The 17,639-nt window shown below is 40.0% G+C and overlaps 1 protein-coding gene across 8 annotated transcripts in view; it reads left to right on the plus strand.

Moving 5' to 3' along the window:
• SGCD (sarcoglycan delta) overlaps positions 1-17,639 on the plus strand; it is a 401,695-nt gene that overhangs the window by 130,843 nt on the left and 253,213 nt on the right. The window lies entirely within an intron of this gene.

The raw sequence follows: 17,639 nt of genomic DNA on the forward strand, positions 1-17,639 counted from the left end.
TAAGCACAAGTTAAATCCCTTCTTAGCCTTCCTTTGCTTTGTTTGGTCAGGCCAGCAATGATCATCATCTTAGACCTCTCCACCCACTCCAGAGACAAAACTGAAATTACCCGCATGAGAAATTAGTGGTTGCTAATGCTTTAAAAAAGAAAGCTAGAGGAAACTTTAAAGGACTGCTAAGCTGAGAGTCTTTATTTAACTTCTGTTTCATGACTTAAAAAAAAAAAAAAAAGTCATAATCTTTCTGTTTTGTTGAAGCTAAGATAACTTTCAAGCTCAACAATATGAGGGACGTGTTTATTTTTCATCCCAGAAAGTTCTTTGATAAAAAAGTCAAAGAGGAGAGAACAGGTATTATGTTCTTCATGTAGTAGAAGCAATTTGTGGGGTGTATTGTGGAAAATACTATTGGGTATACTGGTGTGAGATGTTGCTGTAGTCCTTGTGTCCAGAGTTGTTCCCTGTGAACTGATTTTTTGGCATTTTGATGTGATCTGGAAGAATCTGTGCTCTTTAATACCCCTGTTCAAGGATTTATCCTGTTAAAGAAGCAAGCTTTCATACAGATCTGTTGTATCTAGATATATATTTCTTTGGTTCAATGAGAAGGCAAATTTCAGAGAACTGATAGCAGACAACTGATAATAGCTTCAAGTTTAAAGAAAAGGATGGAATGGCTGAATAATCTAGGGTATTAAAAAAAGGCTCGACTAGAGATGACTGGGTAGTAGTGAAGGTCTGTTAATCATGAGATGAAAAAAAATAGGGAAAATTTGTTTTCTTTTGTGATAGAAGAATCAAGAAGCATCGTGTAAAACATCAGGTGACATAAAAAGAATTATATATATACACAAAAGGAGATTATTCTTCACACAGAACCTTATTGTGGAAGTCCCTGTAAAGGATAAACTGATTGCTGAAAGCTTATATGGGCTTAAGACATGCATGTGGGAAAATGCATTTATGGCTTCCACAAGCAAAGGCAACTTCCACTGGCTCTGGAAGTCCTTGGACCATAAGTAGGAACTATTTTGGTAAAATATCATGATACTTTGTCCTCTTACATTTGTCCCAGGTCATTCAATGTTTGTGACTCTCCAGAATATACAGTTCAACAAACCTCGGGGCATGAAGGGTTCAGCTGTTCTTAAGGGGTTTTGTATGTCATTTATGTTCGTGCAAGTCTCATAAAGTTTTTTACAACTAGTGGCAAATGATTGTGTTGATATTAATATGTCCATTTAAATGCTGTTATGTGACATGCGAGTTGACTGTTGATTTCCCAACAGAAATCTTTAATACTGAAGAAATCCAAACTGCTCTTGCTGAGAAGTCATAACAGGTTTTATGGGGAAAACTGCCAGAAGAACTAGATAAAGAGCCCTGAAAAGAGGGAGAGGGGAAGAAGTATTACATTTTGTATTTATGCTCAAGCCAGTATGTTTGATTGCAGGAAGACATTTGAAAATAGCTATACTGGAGCTCTGAAGGATTGTTCAACCTACTGATACGAGCTCTGGGATCTGGGCTATAAACTCCTTGAAACATGAACAGATGTTTTGGAATATAGCTTCAAAGCTTTGAAAGACTTTTCCCCACATGCCTTTCTATGTGAGGAGACTTTTAAGAGCTGCTGAATAAATTTTATTATCTTTTCTACAAAAGCACTATCCACACGGAACAGGCAGGCTTTGAACAGTTGTGGGCTCAGAAGTGAAACAATAACAATATAATGCAGGCCCAATTGAATAAAAATGGAATAGAAAGGGGAGAGATGCATGTCAGCCTGTTCAGGACCCAGAGGGGTGCGAGTTTTGAGATGCTTCAGTAGCTTCTTCATGAAGATAAGTAAACACAAGGGAACTATATTGGCTTCAGCTCTGCTACATTAGATAGAAGAATTCTTAAAGTTGAAGAAGAACATAGATGAATAACAATCGAGATGTTAGTCGTGTTATTTTATGTGCATTTAGAAATGTATCTGACGCTGGTAAAAGTGAGTTGAGAACCTAAAGAGTTTTGAATGGGCTGGAGAAGCGAATAAATCTAACTTGTTCTCCATGTTTTCACTCCCTCCTCACGCATGAAACTGCTTATCCTACTTCTTTTCTCTTCCACTTCATAGTAGACTGAACACCATTCCTATTATTATTTTTTTGTCATTCCCTTGTGGTCAGTATAGGTGGGGGGATAGTAATGCCAGATTACATGGAAATATTCCTGAAGACTAAACTCTTGTTATGTATTGGTACTGGAGACTCAGGGAATTATAATCCCTGCTGTAGGAATTCATCAAATTTAAAAAAGAAAAGGCAAGAGAACCATCTAGAAATAGGGGACCGAGACATAAGAAATTAATCCAACTCAATTCATCTTTTCAACCTGGAAGTCTAGAATTAGTTTCAACACCTACAGCTTGCTGCTACTAGGACAAATAAAGCACCAATATTGCTTTGCAATATTATCATGGGTTCATTAAAAAATTTGATTTTATAGTTCATGGGGGGGGGGGAAAAATCCAGGAATTCTTTAATTAAAAACATCATGGATAACATTTTTAAAATTGTTATCTTTTTAGCTAATCTTCAGAATACGTGTCAGAATATATAACAGGCCTTTCCCCACTGCATGTACCTACACCTCTTCTCTGATCCAAAGCCTTGTTGAACGTAGCTTAATGGGGAAAAAAAAAAACAACAAAACACACACAAAAAAACAACAAACACACCATAAAGTCTGTGTGTGCATTCTGATTCATTCAGATATCCCATAAAACTTATTTCTGCCATTTATACATGCCCAACAATGCAGTGGGTGGACATTGATGTGTCCTTAGTGAGAACTATGAGCTGTTTTCTGTAGCCAGAAAGGGCAGACCAAATCATTTTGAGAGGGCTCCTGTCAAGAGTCTCCTTATGCTTACCTTGTTGCACTTTGGAGGGTTTGTTCTCTTCTACTTAGGCATTTCCTTGCCGTGTGCCATTGCAGTGAGTTGAGAACACACACACAAAAGTTGCAATAGGGATTTTCCAGTTGGAAGATCTGAACCAGTTGTAACATCGCTTTGCTTTTATTACCGAAGGGGAATGCACCCTTCAATCACATGGCTGCCGGAAACTCTGGCCCATTTCTTAAACTCCATTCTGCCTTTGTTAGTTTATTTTCAAGGTCAAGATCTACTTCTAAGTAATAGCACTTCCCGTGGGGAAAAACACTGACAGAATCTGTGGCAGTTATTTTACTTGATTTGCTATCAAGTTTATATTGACCACGAATAGGGTACCTGGCTGTGATGTGACACACACAACAGCGTTTATGTAGAAGTCTTAGAAGTCTTTGTTTTTCTTACAAATAAATGTATTGATGGATTTTCATGTGGGTGTTTAACTTTAGATGAAGAAATGAAATTACAGGGTAAGATAACAACCCAAACAAGCTACAAAAATACAAGAAATGTGGCGGCAGTAGTGTGTGCTCACTTGGAGAAGACTATAGCCCTTCAGACTGCCAGGTTTTCCTTAGAAGCTACTTTTCATTGTGGGTTTATGTGGCAGAAGGAAGCTGACAAGGTTGCCAGCCTGCCTAATGATCTTCATCTAACATTTACCTTATGAAAGAGGAATAATTCTGTTAAATTAACTTCCTAGCATATTTGCTGTCCAGCTAGCTGATGAATTAAATAGCCGGAAGAAAATGTTTTATGACTCGTTTATCCATAAAAATTGCTGAATTTTTCATGCAATGAAAAAAAAAATGGAATGACATTTCAGTAGTTGTGTGCTACAATGTCCTACACCACTTGCCTATATATATAAAAATATATTAAATAAAAGCTATATCTCTTTGGGAAGTATGAGAGCACATGGAGGGATACCAACTCTTTGAGCAACCTGGGCTCGTGCAAGCACCAGTGCTTTGCTGCACGGTGTTCTGCTGCTCTGAGGAATCAGAGACTGTTAATGACAGCCTACAAGTCTGTGACACTTGGAACACGCTATCAATCAAACGTGGCACCTCGTGTCAGCCTAGCCAGCTGTCCTCTTCCATCAGTGTCTGAAAGGACCTCACAGAAGGCTGCAGGTGCCAGCTGCCATCCTCAAATAACCGCTGGATCTGCTGCGGGATATGTTTTTTTTTTTAACCAAATCTGTTTAGATTGAATTTTCTGTCTTGACAGTCCCTTTTGAATTTCAGTTTAGAAAAGGAGAATAAACAAATTATCAGCTAATAAACAAAGCAGCACATCCATAACAAGAAACCTTAGCCTGGGGTTTTGCACTTATCTGTTGGAAGCCCATTGTGAGACATCACCGTAAGTGTCTGTGACAGCAGATGATGTTGCTGAGGATGTAGTAGACTCATTCAGCTTGGTTTGACCGAAACTTATAGTGTTGCAGTAAAGTTACAGATCCACAGATCTGTGTCACAGATCACAGATTTACCAGATTGAAATTTTAAATTGTTTCTTTTCCTGGATGTTGGATGTGTCAAAGAGGTCAATAAAAGGAAGGTTCTCAAGAGGAAGAATTTTTTTTTTTTTTGAGAAATATATTGAGAATATGTTTATTAGGATGTTCCATAAGCAAATTTGCTTTCTTTCAGTCATTTCCAGTGTGAAAGAGAAATAAATATGCAAATGTGAAGAGCCTGTCTGTGAGTCCTAGAAGAGCTTCTGATATTGCTGCATCACCTGAAAGCCTCCATGTATGAGAGGCCTGCCACAGAGGGGTAAAACGGTGGTTTTCAGATCCCTAGGCAAGAAAACTTGAGCATCTTTAAGTCTTGATGACTTCAAAGCTCCACAGCTTGAGTATGTCATGCTGAGGAGCTTGCAGGCACAAGAGGCTTGAGCAAGGGGAAGATATTTTAGACGTAGAGCTTAGGGATATGGTTTAGTGGGCATTGTTAGCGTTAGGTAGAGGTTGGACTCGATGATCTTGAGGTCTCTTCCAACCTAGAAATTCTGTGATTCTGTGATTCTGTGATATGGGCAGTCAGGTTTCAGTCAGGTTTTCATGGCAGAAACCTATTTTTCAAGGCAAACAAAATTTCCTTCTGCTGCTGTAGCCTCCAATAGTACACATGGTAGGCAATACAAGCTGTCTTTGCAAAGGGGGTCTACTGCTGTTCTGGATTGCAGTGGTTCTGAGTGCAGCAGGTTGCCCTGTACATCTATATTGAGATTTTCTCTGCTATTATCATCACCAGATTCTTGTCCTTATTCGCTGCTTTCTAGGCTGCTCATTCTTATTCTCCAGCGTGCATGGCTTTTCTATTATTTGCTTGCTGAATGCAATTGCTTGCAATTTTCCAGGTTGAAAAGATGAAGCTCCTTTGAAAACTGTAATGGAACATCCCCAGGTTGAAACAGGCCCTGAGCAGAGCCGATGGCATAGGGCCTTTAATTTACTAAACATCAGTGGTTTGATGGCAATTCAACATGACTGGTGATTGCCTGCATCATGTTACTGTTATGGCTCAAAAGGCTGTTTACCTCTGGCAGACAGAAAGCTCAGCTGAGCAACACACAGAGCAATCTCCCCTGACCTGCCAATATTTTTTTTCCCCCCAAAGGCTCCCCAGTTGCTGAGGAGCATAAGCCCTTGGAGAAAAAAATGATCTTTGTATGTCTGTTTGTTTGCATATCTGTTCTGAATAGATCAAAATAAAAAAAAAAAAAAAAAATGGTGTATGGGGCTTCATGTGGAAAAGAGCACTTAATCCCTGTATATTTCTTGGCTGGAAAGTGTTTCAAACAGTGGAAGACATTTGTTTTTCAACAGATTTTTCTTACATTTATCCTCCCTGTCCTACTCTGCACCAAAATCTTTCTCTGTATTTCTGATGCTTGTTGTGGAGCTACTTAGATGTATGAGTGGCCTTGTATGAGTTGGAGAACAATGGTTCAAAAAGAAAAAAGAAAAAAGCCATCTGTTCTCATTAATTTGGCAAAATGATCAGAACATTTTCTCAGAGAGACTATGCTGCATGTAGGGAAAATAGAGGCAGGAGCTCGTCCATTTATGCTAACGGCTCGGTGCAAGTGAATGCAAACTCACCTGCCAAAGAACAGCAGTGTTTCTAAAAATGAATTTGGGGTCCAAGGTCCTCAGACAATACCAGACCTGACAGTCTTTTATCCATAGACTGCCTTGTAGGCAGTGGTGGTGTTAGCTTCCTCCCACTGCCATACTAGTGATTATGGAGGGAATAATTTTTTGTGGTAAAAAGGCAGCTTGTATCTTGCGTACTCTTTGAAAAAAGAATTTAATAATTTAAAAAAAGCCCAATTTTTAGAGACGTGCATTCACAAGTAGCCTAGTTCAGATTGACACACGCATGCAGTAAGTTTAGGTTGCTGCTGGAGCAGTGGCCCCTAAATGGCAGACTTTATAGCTTACCACTAATGGCTGTATTTCCAATGTGCCTTCATCCTTTTAACACTTGGCTTTTAGGCCTCGTCTTCTGGGCTTTTGTGGGTACAGAGCAAAATTTGTTGAAATATTTGCGTGTGTGTTCTCATTCGCAGGCTGAGCTGTTTGCAGGCTCCTGCAGTCCTACGTGGCCCATCTGTTGCTGGTGCAGGCGCTAACGGACATGACTTGCATTGCTCTTGCTGCTGCTGGTGAATCTATCACACAGATTACCAGCTTGCTGAAGATGATTTTATGGACTCTGCAGCTGTTTTTTTAAAAAAACTAGATTACTGTCACATTTAGAAGCATTTAGCACCACTGGACCAATGAGGAATAATAATTTAGAGAGGCTGACTGGATTTAATCAGTTTTTAGAAGATGAGACTTAATCAAATATAAGAGATTGAGAGGGCTGATAGAGCTAATGATTTGAATATGTAATGTAGGTCCTGCTTGAACCATAGAGCATTTTCTCTGGCCACGGTTGGATCATAATAATGAAGCAATTGCAAAAGTTATCAAGTCAATAGGTGTAAAACGCTTTGTGCAAGGAACCTTGGAGGTGGGGGGAGGAAATCACCTGAGCTGAAAATCAAAATAGACGTTGTCTGAGATTTCTTTCAGTGTCAGAATTCAAAGTGTTACCTTTCTCACCATTGTCATGGTATATAAGAGAAAAACCGGGAATTATCTTGAAGAAAGATACCCTTGTGACCTACACACTAAAGAAAGGCTATGGGCAGCTGCTGTTGGTGCAGACCTCCACCATGCACTTACAGGACAGCCCTGGGCAGATGGTTCAATTTCCTTGACACTCAGTTCCCCATCTGTAATGTGGATGTTCTAAACCTTTCCTACTTTTTTTTTTTTATTATTATTATTTTTATTTTTTTCTCTATCTTTCTTGTTATTGTTGTAGATAGGGAAGTGCTGACTTGATGCAAGGAAGACAGAGGCTGACTGAGGTAGATGCTGTGCAGATGCACACTGATACAGTCTCTGCCCTGATATTACCGGTCTAAGCAATGTATATATAACTGCATTGTATTGTTGCTATCCTAAAAATAAGTAAAACATGAGTTGGTCAAAGAAAACGACAGCACTAAGATCAGTTTGTGTTATGGACAGTGCTGTTTGTAAGTTATAAACTGGGGTAAAGTTTTAAGCAAGCAAGCAGCCTATGTAAGCTTTTGAACTCCTTGTGTAGTAGGAACCTGACCCATCTCTTACTGTCCTCAGTGGGAGCAGAATTCTGCCTTTGTTTTCTTTAGCAAAGGCAGCAATTGTAAATATTTTTCTGTTTCTGCTGAATTAATTGTGAGAGATGCTGCTCTTTTGCCCACCTCCTTCTGGCAGTGCTGGCAGGGCTTTTCTGGGCTCTGGAGAGAGTTTAGTCTCACACCTCTTTTTAAAGAGATGCTTGATGTGACAATAGAAGGTCCAAACTCTTCAAAGGTCCTTTCAAAAAATTCAAAATTTGGGGTGCTTGATATGTCTTTGTCCCCTGCAAACCTATCATTTCTCCTGAAGCAGCTGGTGTGGAAATAAAAGTTTTCCTGCCTCATTCAGGTCAAGTCCTTCGCTCCCCTAGAAGAAGGGATAAACTCAATTGGTGGTTGACACCAAGGTCCTCTAAAAAAGACAAATATACCATAGGAGCTCGATGAGGGAAATTGGGTTGGGATAGGGATTTTTAATCAACATCAGACCAGACAGTGAACTAACACCACAACTAGCTGATTGATTGAGAGTCTTGAAAGGTGAAATATTCAGTAAGTGCCATATTTTGTGTAATACTCTATCAGCTGCTGAAGCTATGGCTTCACTTCCTTTTCTCAGTCGAGATCAGGGATGCCTTGTTCCATTCCGGCTTTTTGATGTGCTTTTGTCACAGTGCTCAGTAACGATGGGGCTGCATGCTGATTTTCTTTAAATCAGTGTGCTTACTAGACAGATTTGGTCACAAAAAAACATCAGGAATTGTAAAGTTTTTTATTGTTATTATTGCATCAATATTGCAAAGCTCTGTTTGAAATTAAATTTTTATTGTGCCATATGCTGTTGAAGGCAATCTTTTCTGCATAGTTCATTCTAAGTTGACCATGGATAGGGTGAGTCATGGAGGGAGATGTGGCATCCCAGTTTCTACCTGCAGATTTGAGATGTGGATTGATCCATGGCCAGCTTAAGTTCACTAAGGTAAAAAGGCAGTATTTGTCTTGCTTAGTCTTAGCCAAAGAAAGCTGTGTAGTCAGTTTTTTATACTCCCTCTGTAGTTGCTGGAAGTAGACAAACTTCCACATACAGCTGAACCTCTCTACCTTACACCTCTGTGTTTGGTTATAATGAAATGCACACTAGATAGTGTGGTCTTTTTCTACTAACTCCAGAAAGAGCTTCAAACTGGTTTGAATACATGACACTTTCTTAGCTGGGTGAGTACAATAAGCCCCATCTTAAGTAGGTGGGGGCAACCCTGGTTTCTGTCTGGGTTCCTCGTGAATACCGTGTTCCTTTTCTGTGCTCTGTCAATGTAAGAATATACATGTTTTACCTCCAAATTTGTTTTAATGTCAGGGAGTTTGTAGGAACTTCCAAAATCTTACCACTTTTAAAATATATTTTCATCCCCAAAGCACCATAGATTATACCTACTTAATATTTTGCATCTGTGGCACAGGAAGATGTCAATTGTGTTGGTCACATTTTGTTAGAAGTCATGCACAGTCCAGTTCATTAGCAGTTTTCCTCACGTTTCTAATAGTGTGTAGCATGCTGAGCTAATTAAGGGACTATGGGAAGAAGTCACCGATGAGTAGAGATTGAATGTCTTCAGATGAAAAGGCTACAAGCTTCCTATTGAGTTGAAAGAACAGCCCTACTGAAGCTTTGATGCTCAAGCAGATGCAGCATGTAGAAACAACCAAATAAAGGGTTAGAGGGGGGATGAAATTAGTTCCGTTGGCTCTTATTTCCTATGTGTGCATTTCTAGGAATGCTTATTACCTTGTGGGTAACTAAATATACAGGTGATTAATTTTTGCTCAGTAATTATACAGGTTGGTACAACAATTTTCATTAGCTCTTAACCTCCTGCTTAGTGTTTCTCTTTTAAGGCTTGAAGTGGGCAAACAGATGGGGAGTTATTTTTTCTCATATTTTCAGGATATTCACTTCTTCTTTTGATTCCTGGTAATGTAAAAATTAAGCAGGATGAACTGAAGAGCCATTCTCAAATGGATTTCTTAATAATATTACACTTAGAGTTCAGACATTTTTAGCTATTCTCCTTTCAAATGGGGAATATAAAGGTCGATGGAATGGTTGTTGATGAATCTCAGCCGGATTGTTAACACTCAAGGCAGTAGTTCTTCTCTTTAGAATGACATAAAACACAAGTATAAACAGCCATGAAATTCAGGTCGTAGCTACTAACCTGTTTCTGGTTATACCATTTTTTCTGCTTTGGGGTTAGGAGGTAGCACAGAATGGGACTGTTATCACTTGGTTGTCCTGCTGATCTGGGGTTCAAGCAATGCTGGTTGAACAGGAGTGCCTTGTGACCAGATAGGTATTTCATCAGTAGGAATATTTCTTAACCTGACTAGAAGTGCACCCTCCGACCTACAGAACTGAGTTAGGACATGTCTCTGTTTCATGTCCATTTTCTGAGAGTTAGAGGTAGGTGCCCTTGATATGCCCCACCAGATCTAGCCCATGGCAAGTGTTGACCTTTCCTTTGTAGGGAATCCCAGGCTGTTCTGTGGTGGCAACTTTCATTCTGCAAGCATTTCAGCCTGGCACAGTTTCTCCATCCAGATCTCAGCCCAAATCCCTGCCCTGATTCAAGGGAAGGAGACATCTGGGGAACAGCCAGCCAGGGAGAGGAGATGGAAGGGTTTTCATGATCAGGTCTACTTGATACTGTTTTAAAACTGTAGTAAAAGTACCACTTTGGTGTTTACCCCAGTCATCAAATTTGCAAGGAAATCTCTGAGTTATGAATCCTCCTAATTTCAGTATAAAATGCAGAGATGTTAGTATGGATCAGTACTGTGAATAAAGGAGAATGCCAGCATTGCTCTTTACAAACCTCAGTTTCTATTTCTGCATGAATTTATTCTCTAAAAAGCTTTCCACCAAGATAGCAAGTGACCTCATTATTTGCATGTAGGATGAGAAATACTCACAGTTGGATGCGGTTCAGCTGCAGGGTTTTGAGCTAATACTCAGTTTCTTTTTGGAAGAATGTTTTTGCTGTGCTTCCCGCATTGACCTAGTTGTTATTGATATCTCCATCTTCCCCCTGCTCCCTCCTTGACTTTTTGGGAAGGTTGCATTCCTGGGATTTACAGCTTTTTTTTTTTTTTTTTTTATTATTATTATTATTATATATATGGTGACTGTTGTAGAAAAGATGAATGAGGAGGAGAGCTCTTGTATGTTCCTCTGCTTGGAACCTTGCTCAAGGTTACAGATCTTGGGTGACTTTTATTGTTACCTTTTCTGACAACAGCCTCTCAATATGAAATATAAACTAAAATATAAACCCTGAGAAAAGTGGTGGACGAACTGGAGATAGAACTGAAAGGACTGGCATGGAGATACAAATTGCTTATTGTTTATAGTATTTGTCTACTTAAAGCCCACTTCTCTCTTGAGAGCCTGGCTTACTTAAAGAAGAATTGCTACACTCTGAGAGAAGTTTCCTATATCATAACAGTGTTATAGAAACATGTTGTGAAACCAGCTGCCATGAAATTGAATTACAGGTGTTGTATTCTTCACTGCTTAAATTGCTCTATTATATCACAGGCCTCATAGTTTTGTTTTGAACAAATAACTGCAATTTAGTGGGAGCCTAAGAGATGACGGTATAAGCAGTCAGGGGTTGTTTAAGGCTTCCCTAATGATGGAAAATTGTTCCTATCCATCTAAATGTATCGTCTTTGTCAAAATGCATGTTCAGTGAATGGAAAACTATTTCCTCATGGCATCTTTTTTGAAGTTTTCTTTTATATTTTTTCAGTGTGCAAAATAATCCCCTTAGCTTTTTAGACTAGTCAAAGCAATATGGTCGTTCATATTTAACTTTGACACAGCTCCAATATATCAAATCATGGCACTAGATGTAGCCAGCTATTTCACTTTCTTCACTTTCAATTTACTGGAATTAAATAGATGGTCACTCAACCTAAAACTTCCCTGGTTTTCATGGGATAAGATTTTAAACGATCCTTCAGGAAATATTTAAAAGTAACTCCCAATGCAGAAAACGGTTACCAAATTAGGTCATAAATTAAAGATAATTTGTTTATGTTTAGATTCCAAATCGCTAGCACCCACCCCTTTGCTTCTTGTCACCCAACCCACCTCACATGGTGGCCTTTTCTCTGATGTACTAAGCAGTTTCCCCTGGAGATTTATGTATGTGAATCTCCATATTTGGCTTTGAAATAGCATAATGCCAACAGAAAAGGCATGCTTCTGAGAACCTTGGACTGCTGAAAAAGAACCTGTATTTCCCTACTACCTATCCAAGCATATATTATGCTACTGAAGTCCCTACACACTGAAATTCATAAAGAGAAGCCACTGCACTGCTGGGCTGGAACAAGCCCTATTAGAATCCTGTATACCAATCTGTTCCTAGTTTGACAATTTAATGAGATGCTATGCATACATATTCCTCCCATTGTCATGGATTTCACGGAAAAAATAAGACTAGAAAGGAGAGCAAGAGGTCAGGTTGCTCATCCCCTTGCCTGAAGGCAGGGCCTGTTCTTCCTAGGTTGTCCTGACAGATGGCTGTCTAACTTGCTTTTAAAATTCTTCACTGATAGAATTTGCTTATGTGCTTCAAAGTGTCATCTGTGCAAAGGCAATTAAATCTGCTTGAATGATCTGACTTTGTCCATGTTCCATTAGCAATTAGGATCAGTTTCCTCGCTTGCTTCATTTTTTTATGTACAGGCTTTTTACTTGTAACTTTCTGGATTAGCAGTGATTGCTTGTTTTTCATTTATTTTTTCTTCTGTTCATCTCCTGGTTTGAAGTGTGATTTATCAACATCTGGTTTAAGCCAGTTTGTTTTAAGCTTCTGATGCTATACCTACTTGGTGGGAGGTCGCCTGAAAATCCCCTTATGTTTCAGAAATTTCAATTTCATGGCATTTTTTTTTTCTTTTAAAGGAAAAAAAGGGGGGGGGGGAGTGATTTTGGGTGCAAATTCTTTTCAATGCAAATTTTTGCTGATGAATCTTACATAGGTACTTTTGTTAGATCCCTTCGTCTTGTCACTTGAAGTGAGATGTCAGAAGATAAAACTAAACTCACAAAGTTCTGTGAAAAATTAATGCATGCTGTAATTCAGACAATGTGTTCCTGAAGTGCATTTAAATGTTATGTGATTTGGTTTGTGCAAATCCTATTTTGAGAGAAATCACATGTGTAGTAAGGGTTCTTTCAGAAATTCAATGAGTTGCTGCTGGTCACAAAAGAAGAGAGGAGGAAAGAGGGGTACAGGCTGGACAGCCTAATGAGGGTACATAAGCCTACTGATGCAAAATTGCAAATTGCAGAAATCACAAAGCATTGTCCCTGCTTTTATTGCTCTCAGGGCTGCTCCAGAGCTGCAACATCACATTGGGATTCAGATGTGCTGGCAATGTACCATGGCCATTGCCAGTCACAGCATCCGCAAAGCCTCTTCCTGACTCAGAGCTGGTGCTGGCACGATGAGCTGGTACCACATGCTGATAGAAGTCATCAGACACTGAACTACACTGATGGATTAAAGCGCTCTTGGGCAAGCTAGGGAATAAACTTGTGGGATATTAGGAAATGAAGTGATACAGCATAATATCACAGGTACAGGTCCCCTTGTTTATGCACCAGTTTGCCTCCAATGTCAGAAAGTCGAGGGTGTGCTAATTGACAATAAAGCTTCAACTTCCCCAGGTATGTTATAGAGAAAAAAGAGATTTCTGATTTCTCTGTACACAGTACACTCTTCAAGTGTGTTTCTTCTTGAAGCCAGGAGAGTGTTTGGAGCATCTGTTATGCTGCAGGATAAGTGTCCTTACCTGCATAAGGCAGTGCTTTATGGGGTAGAAAAATTTGAGCCTGGGGTTGGAGGTAATAAGAAGTAAAAAAGGAAGTTTTACAGAGAAGTGCTTAGAAATGCTGGGGAAAAAAAAAGGAATTCTGCTTTACTTTCTCATTGCCTGCTCTTCTTCACCCATAGAAACTGCCAGTGGTGGTGTTAAGTCTATAAAGGCTTAACACAGTTCTAGCCAGATCAGTAAATTTTAACCAAAAATTGGAGGAACTTTTGTCTGGTTTGTGGGGTGCTTCTCTAACAGGACCTTGTCCACAGAAGGATTTCTTTGCACCAGTGCTGAATTTAAGTCTAGCTCCTTATGCCAATTATATCAATTATATGCATGCAGACTTGTCCCTTCTGTCAAGAGCAGATCACAGGGATCGATGGATGTATTTTCTAAGCATGGTATTTCACAGCTGGATTAAGAGCAGCAAAACTGAGCTAGCACTTTTTTTTTTTTTTTTTTTTTTTGGCCTTTTCCTCTTTGGCAGGAGCTATGATCACTTGGATGAAATTATTACATAAAATATGTAACGAGTGTTTGGGAGAAAAAGAAAAAACACAAACTGTATTTTTGTAAGCTAGTAGAAAGAATTTATATAGTCTGCTGGAAAAATAAAACAACACCACACCTGCCTGTGAACAGTTCATCCAAATAAAATCTTATCCTTGCAGTATTCAGTGTCACAGTTAATTAAGGTTATGAGAAACAAATTCTGGCCGTTGAAGTCAGATCTCTTCCTGGAAGCTGCACTATACACTGATTTGGAGTAGTTAGGGGAACCATCTAAAAGAGTATTATTCTCAGTGATTTTGAGTACCGCTTTTAAAATTCATCTGTATGAGTATGTCTGTCTCACCTTTGGGATGTTGGTTCCTCCTCCTTTTTGTGCAGGTTAAGAATGTGGTGGCAGCCTTAGCTTTGGTTTTATCTGTTTTGCTAATAGTGTGATACCTAATAGTCTAGTGCAGCTTGCATACCTTGGAGATGTGATCACCAGATACTTCTGTTGTTGATGATGGGCTATTCATCTTAGTAAACTAGGATAATTCGGAGGAAGCATTGGGTTTCTTTTTCCTCTAGAAAAGAACAAAACAGTTTGCACTGAATGCAAAACCATTTGAGATAGGCAATGAGATTACCCGGTCATAGCAGAATAAAAACTGGGAAGGATGTAATTCATAGTTTTGTTTTTTTTTTTTCAAGCTGCTGACATGATGCTAATGCAGTATGAAGTACAAATGATATGCAAAATCCCCTGATAACTACCTGGGAATTCTCATTCCATCAGCAACTTTTGTGTTATCATAAATGAGACAGCTTGAAAGGCACTTGTTGCATTTTGTATTGCATGCATAAGTCATTTGCACTTCAAATGAACTGGCCTAGATTATTTTTGATGTTTTTTCTGCAAGGCTTTCATAAGCGATGGAACAATACTGGATTACTGCTCTCTTTCACATTTAACAATCCAAGAATCACAGAGTGAGACATGACAAATGAATACCTTGGTGCAAACTGCCTGGCAATTTGGGTTGTAAAAGCTAGGCTTCAGAGAGTCAGATCGGGATGTCTGATCACCTTTGAAAATGTTGAATGTCTGGATTTTAATTGTAATGTATATTTACGTTCAGATTACAGCTGGTACTTCAGTGTTCTTAGCATGAATGTGTGTGGAACGAGCTTCTGTATTTCCCTGGAACCCCAGCCCCAATCCCAGTGGCCAGTCTGTATGGCTTGAGGAGCAATGGGGGGAGTTAGGAGGACAGTAGATTTCCTTCACAGGCTCCAGAGAGCACTGTAGAGGTTCACACACACCGGAGGTACAGGTGCAGTCACAGCCAGTTCCCTCCTTTGAGCGGTTGTCGGTTGCTGTGTCAGCGCTGTCCTTCCCCTGGCCCCAGTGCGCCAGGCAGGAGCTGTTGGATGTGTTGGATGGCATGAGGTGTGCAGGGCCTCCGCAGGGGGCAGTGGTCTTCACCATAGTCTTTCTCCATAATCTGCCTCAGGGTCTGTTGCAGACATACACTACCACAGCAAAATCCATCTCGAGTTTTTGGGAAGTAGGTTGCTCCCCCCCGGAATACACAGGGAGGAAGCTACTGTGCATGCAGTGTGAGTGGTCAGGGGGTGTGAGCCCAGGAGCAAAGCTCAGAGTGAATCATGCTGCTGATCGCAGAGTCTGGTCTTCATCCGGGAGATGAAATAAAGCTAACAGAGTCTGCCCAAAGCTTCAGGGCTTGATTCTCAGCTGTTGTAAATCAGTGTGGTTCGGTATAACTAAAGCTGCAGATCTGGCCACATGGCTTTATCTTTGCAGCATACAACAGATGATTAAGTACAAATGTGTGTTGAGGTGATGTGGGCAGTATGTAAGGATGACTCAGGAATGTGCCTAAAAGCTTCCTAATCTACAGTTAGTTCAATTTGTGCCACTCATCTCTCCATCGCTATTTCAGTATCTCTGTATTAATCTGCAACGCTCCCCTTGCTGAAAATGATGAATGTACAGAAGCCCAGAAAGGTTTGGAATGCTTATAGTTGCTGTGTTAAAAGTAATTATCCAGTATTTCTAGCCCAGATACAATCCTGGAAAGCACGAATACTATGGGGGATGTGTGCCAGGAGAGGTCAGCAGGAGGTAGACGCGCACAAACTAATTGGACTTCTGGGATCCTGTTTTAAGGAATGCCTTCGTATGAAACAACGCACATACCCAGGGCATGGTTGCTGCTCAGTCAGTTGTTTCCTAAACTGACAGTTGTTTTAAGATAAAAGATGTTTTTATTTCACTGAAACCCTTTTTCTCCAGGTCCAAAAGAGCCTGAAAAATATTATCTCATGGAAAAATACCTTTGGGTATGCGTGTAGGAAAAGGTGAGCGTGTTCTGCAATGTTAGCAGGATCTCTGTGTGTACCTCAGTCTCCTTTCTGAATGCTATTTATGAAGGAGAAAAACTGGCTTGAAATGCAAAGGATGCGAGCAACTGCAGGATGTATCTGAAACGGTGCAAAGTGGCCCGTCGTGAACTGAGCGCGGTGATGGTGCCTGGGGGAGGCACTTCAGCCCTGCTCCGCAGCTGAAGGGATATAAATGTTACATGTCGACTTTTAATGAGTTCTCATCAGTTGCATGTACAATGAGGGCTGTATAGCCTGTTGTTACAGGGTTTTCTTATACATTATGGAGAGATAATAGATCCCACATTTGCTCCTGTTAGACTTGGCCAAACACCTTCACCTGTGAGCCTGGAAGGACTGAGGCTCGCTGGGTGCTGCAAGAGAGCTCTGCAGTGCTCAGAGAATACTAAGCAGGGAGTATCCAAGGTCAAGCAAACATAGGAAAATAAAAAAGAATACTGAGCAGGCAGTAAATATTGCACTGGGGAGGCTTCTGTTCTCATCCCGTAAATTTATGGCCTCAGTGCATGCTCTTCCCAACTCTCTCACATCACTGCTGTCCGGACCTGTCTAGGTGTTGTGTCCTGCCTCTTTTCATTGTTTAGAGTACATGCCAGCATAGTACAAGTGCCATTCTGTGACACCTTTTAAAAAAAACAAACAAACAAAAAAAAACAACAAAAACAACAACAACAACAACAAAAAACAGAATTGCTTCTCTTTTCCCTCTGCTGTTGTTAGGCATTCGTGACACTCTAATGGTGTCCTTGCTCCTAAAGGGCACTTTATAGTTCCCAGTTCCCTTGCACAAACGCCTAAAGGTGCTGTGCTCAGGATTCCTGAGATACTTGGATATTGCCATCTTCTGCTGTGCTCTCCTTTTGGGCAGTTGAGTGGTGAGCAATACAATATGGATCTTGCTGCTAATTCTTGTTGGGGTTCATCTTGTCTGGCCTAAGCTGTGTATGACTTGAAGTTCATCCTGAACTACTTGTGAAGGCTTCCCTTAAATGAATGGGTAGAGATGGTCATGGATGCCTCTTGTGTTGAAAGCTTGTCTTTTTTCTCTCTCTTTTTTTTTTTTTTTTTTTTTTTTTTTTTTTTTTTTTTTGGTAGGATGTTCTGGTTACAGTACTGCATCTGTTTAAAATTTGTAAGGATTTGGTGTCTTATGATCCACCTCATTTTACGGAAGCAAGCTGTGCTCAACAGCTGT

This window comes from Aythya ferina (genome assembly GCF_964211825.1).
Source record: "Aythya ferina genome assembly, chromosome: 14".
Lineage (NCBI taxonomy): Eukaryota > Metazoa > Chordata > Aves > Anseriformes > Anatidae > Aythya > Aythya ferina.